Source organism: Thermobia domestica, chromosome 1 (genome assembly GCF_964235325.1).
Source record: "Thermobia domestica chromosome 1, izTheDome1.hap1.1, whole genome shotgun sequence".
NCBI lineage: Eukaryota > Metazoa > Arthropoda > Insecta > Zygentoma > Lepismatidae > Thermobia > Thermobia domestica.
The window spans coordinates 371,888,247-371,896,406 of record NC_137454.1 but is presented as its reverse complement, the minus strand read 5'-3'; positions in this window follow the sequence as shown (position 1 = coordinate 371,896,406).

Below are 8,160 nucleotides of genomic sequence, written 5' to 3'. Positions count from 1 at the left end.
TTGTTAAGACCTTGCCACAAACGTAGAGGGGGGAAGAGAAAGAGTGAGCGTGCCTACCTGAGTTTCAAAGAGGAAAAAAAAAGAGTGAATGAATGTGTACGCAAGACAACTTTCCCTTTTGTGCTTTTGGAAGAAGTTTTGAAGGAAGATTTTTTGTAGGTATTTTTGCATAAATGATTTTATCCTTTTAAAAACTAGAGTAATGAATTAATTATTTATGAATATTAAGGAGATGATAATGAATATTAATGAGATGCTAAAGAAAAGGATTACAAAGAATGGATTTTACTGTTTTTCGTATATTTAGAGGCATTTTGCGGATATATGTAATATACAGCACTGCGTATTGTACGTAAATGTATGAGATAATGTGGAAGGAAATGCGCGCAACTCAAAGAAACATATTTTATGTAATGATATTGTATTTTCAGTAGCTGATATGTGATTTTAACATAGAATATCATCTTTTGGATACTGCATGGGTCTAATGGAGTACGAAGCTTAGACGAATGACAAATTGCATGTATTTGTGATTAGTTTGTAAGTAGGGTACATCTATGTGTAGGTGATATGTGATTTTAGCATAGAATATCATGTTTTGGATACTGTATGGGTCTAATGGGGTACGAAGCTTAGACGAATAAGAAATTGCATGTATATATGAATAGTTTGTAAGTGGGTAGATGTATGTGTTGCTGATATAGGATTTTAGCATAGAATATCATCTTTTGGATACTGCATGGGTCTAATGGAGTACGAAGCTTAGACGAATGACAAATTGCATGTATTTGTGATTAGTTTGTAAGTAGGGTACATCTATGTGTAGGTGATATGTGATTTTAGCATAGAATATCATGTTTTGGATACTGTATGGGTCTAATGGAGTACGAAGCTTAGACGAATGACAAATTGCATGTATTTGTGATTAGTTTGTAAGTAGGGTACATCTATGTGTAGGTGATATGTGATTTTAGCATAGAATATCATGTTTTGGATACTGTATGGGTCTAATGGGGTACGAAGCTTAGACGAATAAGAAATTGCATGTATTTGTGATTAGTTTGTAAGTGGGTAGATGTATGTGTTGCTGATATAGGATTTTAGCATAGAATATCATGTTTTGGATACTGTATGGGTCTAATGGGGTACGAAGCTTAGACGAATAAGAAATTGCATGTATATATGAATAGTTTGTAAGTGGGTAGATGTATGTATGTATGTATGTATATTAGTTTTGATATCGGGACAGGAATATATGTATCATATTGTAGACATATTATTTTTCGTTTGCATGTAAGTGTTTTAAGCATGTGTTGTTGGTTGCGTAGCTTTAGGGGCTATACTATGGGGGATGCAAACACCTGAAGTGTTTCTATTGTATTAATATTGGATTGTAGCCTTATTTTATCGTATTGTAGAGCTGTATATGTTGTTGTGGTGATATGCTAGATGATTGCAAACACATGAATTGATTCCTTATGTATATAGATTACCTTGAATACAATGTTAGAATGTATATATTGTGATTTTTTTTACGTATATGTCCTCTTGTAATATTGAATGGTTCGTTTGTTACTCAAACTGTGAGGCTGAACACATCATGTTACCTTATAATGTGAGCATACCACAGATGTTCTAGTGGTATTTGAAGCACAAAGGATATCACTGTGTTATAACCCATTTACTTATAGATATCTTTTCAGTATAGTATTCATACTTTTACTTACTTCTAAGATGCTTGTTTACCTTATAGTAGACATTATGACAACAATATGGTTTCCAACTTAGAGTCATTTATTGTAGGAGCATAAAATATGATAAATAACCTTATATGAAGCATAGGTATTCTTCCTTTATCTTATATAGAATACAGATACTTCGTATGATATCAATATTTGTTTGGAGAAATAAATCATATTATTGTAAATTGTAACGCTTTATTGTATTTATATACTCTACAATATTCTATTTTGCAATATTGGCATATTGATATACATATATAAATATATTTAAATAAGATATTTACTATACTTAGAATATTTTTAATAACTTATTGGCATATTTACATGATATATACGTACAAGCACCAACAGATAGGAAAACTTATGGACATCATGATACCTTTAGACAGTTTACTATTTACATATATACAGAATACCATTCATTTCACGCACTTAATACTTTGATAACCATATGGCAATGTTCTATAGTCAGTAATACTGTTATGATTTAATCGTCGTCTTTTATTTTGAACTTTCTGATGTGTTTTAGTTTCAGACTTGGATACGATGACAAACCCAGGCTTACGAACAATTCTTCCTGGATTGTGTAACTGTTTTTTGTCAGCTTTATCTCGAACTAGTTGATAAAAATGATCAAAGTTAATTTCTTGTCGTGTACGATGATTTAAAGTAATTCCTCTAATTTTAAATACATAATCTACTTTCCCTGTTTGAACTTCTTTCATTCTATAGGCATAATTTTTTGGCCCTAAGCCTATAAAGGCATCAATTTCCCAGCCATCAGGAACTTCATTAGTTAACTCACCTAAATAGGAACCCAAAGAAAGTGGAGGCTTTTCATTACGTGGCTGTACAAACATAATACTATCAGTGTCACAGTACAATACACGATCAGGATCTATAGCTGTTAGTAATTCGTAAAGTTTTAGACGCGCCCACGAGGTGATAAAGGCTGCAAGGACAACATTGGAAAATTTCCATGGCTTGTTTTTGTTCTCAATGTTTTTATATGATACAATGAGATGTCGCTCTCCAATAGGCAATACAGTTTGTACCTCATATTGGGGTGCCCATAGATAACTTAAAAATTTTTCTGGAGTATCTACAATTACAGATTGAGATAAATCTGTTCTTTGTCCCCATTTGCCATACAAGGAATTGAGAAATATTTTGGAAATATATCTTAGACCAGGATTTGATTGAATGTTATTTTCCGTTAACTGAATGCATTCATGTTCATAATAGTCTGCAATATATTTTTCTTGATCTTGTTTAGTTTTGCACCAGCTAGGAAACCCTGAAGACTCCTGTTTCATTTTTAAGAAGGAATTGACATAATTTTTAAACAAATTATTTTCTGATCCAGATAATTTGAATTCCCAAATTTCGATAATTTGTAGAATTTTGTATCCGAGATCTAAAGCCACATGAAGTTCAGGAGTACAGTATGTACCAGTAAGGACACGCTCGGCATCATTATGCATACAGTTGTTGTCACTTTGTTCCATACACGTACGACATAACCCAAACAAAAGGCGATCATTACATGTATATGGTAAAATTGGAAAATATAAGTCTTTGGGAGGCAAGATACTACATTTCACTAATCCATGAATACTTTGCACTTGAGGAAAGTCAGGCCCCTTGTATATTATAGGTTTTCCTATAGGCAATGGCTTACGTGCCATTACCCACGGGTAAAGACTGGTAACATCATAATATGACACAAACTCTTTGCTGGTACATTCGTACAAGGCATTAAAACATTCTGTACGCCCACCATGAAAACTATCTTTAGGTACCAGATGATCAACAAGATCATGACACTGTGTTTGAATAAACTGTTGTAATTTTTTATCATTTTTTACCATGAGGTCCCATTCACATTCCCACATTTCAATGACATTAAGATTTAATTTTTTAAGAAATGCTATTTTTGTGGTGGTGTTTTCATACCGATCTTGTAATGATGTACCTTGCTTAGAGGTAGAATCTAGGGACACGTGTCGTAGTGTAGGATAACAGTTTAAACACCCGTGATAGTAACATCCATGAAATTCGTAAACTGTATTTGTTTTAGTTTCAAATCCATCAACCTTATACCTCCCAAATCGTTTTTCCAAACCATTTCCAGAATGAAGAATTTTATTACCAGTAGTACGTTCTAAGTATCGCAGCCAGTACATTGCCTTCAGACTTTGACGATCACGATGGTCAAACCCATAAGGTGGAATAATTGGAATAATTTCTTTAGGTAAATATAAGGTACGATATGTTAGTATTGCCAAACTAGCAATAGTTGACGAGACGATAAAACATTGGATACCATTTGTTTTGTCTTCAATTAAGTTTGAAAATTTAATGACAGCCTCTGCTAAAATTTTAACATCATTCCGACAATATTCAATCATTTCCTTTTGGAGATTATATTCCTCATTACTTGCAACACGTTCTTTGTGCCATATGATAAGTTGCTCTCGATCTTCAGTGCTCCTTGAATCAGGATCAAAATATTTTAGATCAGGAATTTTACCTATGTAATTTTGGTTCTCTAATGTATTAAACAAGTATGGGAAATCTCCCTTTCGTAAATTTGCAGAAAGACCTAACGTCTTAGGTAATTTAGATAATTTAACTCCCATATACAAATATGTGTCACGGAAGTAAATTTTTTGTCCTAAACGCATTTCAATAATTTTTTGCCCTGACATTATTACTTCCGGTGTAAAATGATGGTTTATGATCAAAGTTTTAGCACAGAATTGCATATCATAATTACTGCCATTATGGGAAAGCACAACGATTTTTTTAAACATTGGTCGAGTTATTAATACATGATTAACAAATTCTTCAATGTTGTGAAAATCAAACGAACGGAATCCATTTTTATCGCCGCATACAAAGCATGTATCATCAAGCTTCATGTCCTTACACTTGTAACAAGCATGAATACAATTTACAAAATTTACATGATGTTCTTGTTCTCTTTGTTCATTTTTAGGAAGCAACATTGTTTCTACATCAAATATAATGTACAAAAAGGTATCTATATGTTGCATCATAGCCGTTTGAACAAAACAAATATGGTCATCGCTTACATATGTGTAACATGTTTTACAATAACGTTCACCACAATCATGTTCAGACTTGCGTGAACGCATGTCAATTATAGTACCACAATGGACACAAATTTTCTTTGTTTTGCATATACTTTTTCCGGAAACATTTATTGCTTTATGATTAGCAAAACATTCTTCTGAAGAAAACAGTCTATGGCAATCAAGGCATTCAACTTTAATATTATTATCATTATTAGAAACATTATGATACTTTTCGCACATTGGACATTTGAAGTTACACTTATGATTTTGTGTATGATGATAACCTTTCAAACAATACTGACAATATTTCCGTTTGTTTAATAGTGTTGTAATGTTGGTAATTAATTCGTAGTGTCCTTCACTGTACAAAATCAAAATTTTCTTTGATGCATGTATTCCAGGATAAATTACATTATAGTTTCGAGTTAATCCGTTCTTTTCGTAAACAACAATTTGATAATGAGGCGCTAGCTTATTTTGAAACTTTTTTACATCATCAATAGTACATCCATCATGGATTTCAATGTCAACTTTAGCATTGACACACAATTGTTTTGCTTGTTTCATCAAACGTTCAGAATGATTTTTCAATTGATATACATAGTTATAACGATGATCAGCTTTACCCATTCCAAGAATAATACTTTTAGGAAGACAATACACATCCTTTTCTACAGGAATAGTACATTGTTCCATGTGTGTTACAAGATCAACAAATTTTGATGAACCCCTTGTTCGTCCCCTACCTTTACGTGAATCAACAATATGAATTTTGAAATTTACTTTATCACCTAATAAATAATTTTCATTACTATTTAAAACATTTTCAATTTTACGAAATAGAATGTCGGAGCTTAAATCCGACTTTTGACGCCACGAAATGTATATTGGTTTATTAATGGTAGAAGCAGAACTTTCTATTGTTATACCAACATACATATCATCATCGGCATCATTTAAAACGTGATCCTTTACAAATTCAAATAACAACTGAATATATTTTTCAGGATCATCTATTCCACTAGTTTGCATACGTTCAATTGTAACTTCCTTTCCTGTAAGTCCAAAATAACTATATTGTTTGATTCTACTATTAACAATACGAAAATATTCATTTGTTTTACCACTCCCATACATGGTATGTTGTGATACATTAGTAGTATTAGGACTTGGAAAGTTTATAAAATTTTCCATGAACACGCTAAAATCATTTGTAGTTAAACTATTAGCTTTTCCTTCAGACACAAGTTCCATAAACTTTTCACGAGCTAAATTCTTTATATTATCTTGACGAAAGAAGCCTACATGATATAAATCAATAATATCTTTTGCACACTTACATTTTTTCAAAACAACATGAGGATCACAACCAAAATGCATAAACAACGCTTGCAATAACTTGGAATAAGCTTCATTGCTTACCCTTGCACCCGCAGCATGACATTGTGTTATTACTTCCCATGTAAATAAAACTTCGTTTGGATTTTCATATCCACGTGCTTGTTGTGCTGACAACATGGTACAGATGACAGATTGTCCTTCCATTGTGTGATTGACACACTAAATATGTAATTGGAATATGAATTTTTGTCTTATACAGTAAATATTTTACACAATAATGTACACAGAACTTTGATATTTCTTTTCACAGTTTTTAAATGACAAGGTTTTGTAAGTAGACTTTTATGATATAATTCACAATGTGTTGACCAAAGATACACTTTTTTTAAGAATTTTTTACACTTACCAGTAAATATAATAATAAAACTTTCCCGAACTTGTTTTAGTTCACAACAGATTTAGTTGTAAGTTTACCGACAACACACTTGAAAGCTTGTCGGGAATTGCACTAACACTGGCCGTTAACTACAATGATAAAACTTCCCGTAACTTTTTTTCAGTTTAGTATCGATGCACTACCACTTGTCACTCACTAAGTATATTTTAGTTTACCGAAGATATACTTTTAAGTTTATCGGTTAATCCTTTAGCACTTTTCGATAATTGTAATTTACAAACTGCCGTAATAAAATTGATTTAGACTAATTACAGCACGCAAAGTACAAACAGGAAGTGTGTTTACTTTTTATTGATTGTTTATTATCAACACTAATAAATGGAAATTCCAAGAACTCCACACGAAGATTCCCGAAGATTGCCGAAGGTTCCCGAAGGTTCCCGAAGTTTCCCGAAGTTTTCCGAACAATGCCGAACCTAACCGAAGATGAACATGAGAGTTTATCCACAATTCCTGTACATGGTGGTTAATGTATCACACGAATGGTTCCGAAAATTGCCGAACATAACCGAAGATGGACATAAGAATGTATGAACAATTCCTGTACACGTTTAGTAAATGTAACTTCCAAAAGACTTGTAACTTTAAGATATATTTTAAAGTTTATTATTAGATGTAACTTTATAATAAAATTGGTATTTTAAAATAAATGATTTAACAACAAAGAGTATACCAATGAGTGGCTTTACTTTAACACTAGTAATTCTATAGTGCGCGGCGCGGCTTGCTGCGTTGGATTTATACTTTCAAAATTTAATCTCGTACCCAAACGCATTTCGTTTGTAATCTCGTACCCAAAGGCATTTGGTTTGTAATCTCGTACGCAGGTGCTTTAACATATTTTAAATTAATAATACTGATATTACGCAATATGATGTAATTTGTAAATGCACTATTAAAGTTTGCAACACTTGAAATAATTATAACTACTTGTTTGTATGCTTTTCCAATGTGTTATCGGTCTAAAAAAATTCCTTTGTTAGTAATGCTAGGAATTTCTTTTGTTTGCGTTGCTACAGGTGTTTAAAATGGTTTAAACCGGTTTAAACTAGTTTATTGTTTTTGTTATACAATTATTCAGTTCTGCAGGAACTTTGTTGTTAATTTTTTTATTTGTTTGCTTCGTTAGAAGCTCAGAGGAATTACATTTCGAAAATATTAAAATTATCAAAACATAAACTTGAACATAAGAAAGTTATTTTTAACACATCACAACACGATTAAACTTAAAATTTATTACATAAAACTTTTTGATTGTTAAATGAACAAGTAAAATTTAAGTCAGTGTTGCAATTGAATACACAAACTAAAAGTAAAAGAACAAGTTACCAAAAGTAAAGTGTACAAACATAACTTAAAACACAATGTTGCAATCCAAATTGCAAAGAAAAAATAAAAAAAATACAACTTACAAACAAAATGTACAAACCGAAAATAAAAAGTGCAGAAAGAAAATTTAAAAACAATGTTGCAATCTAACATACAAAACGGAAAATAAAAAATATAAAAGCAAAACTTA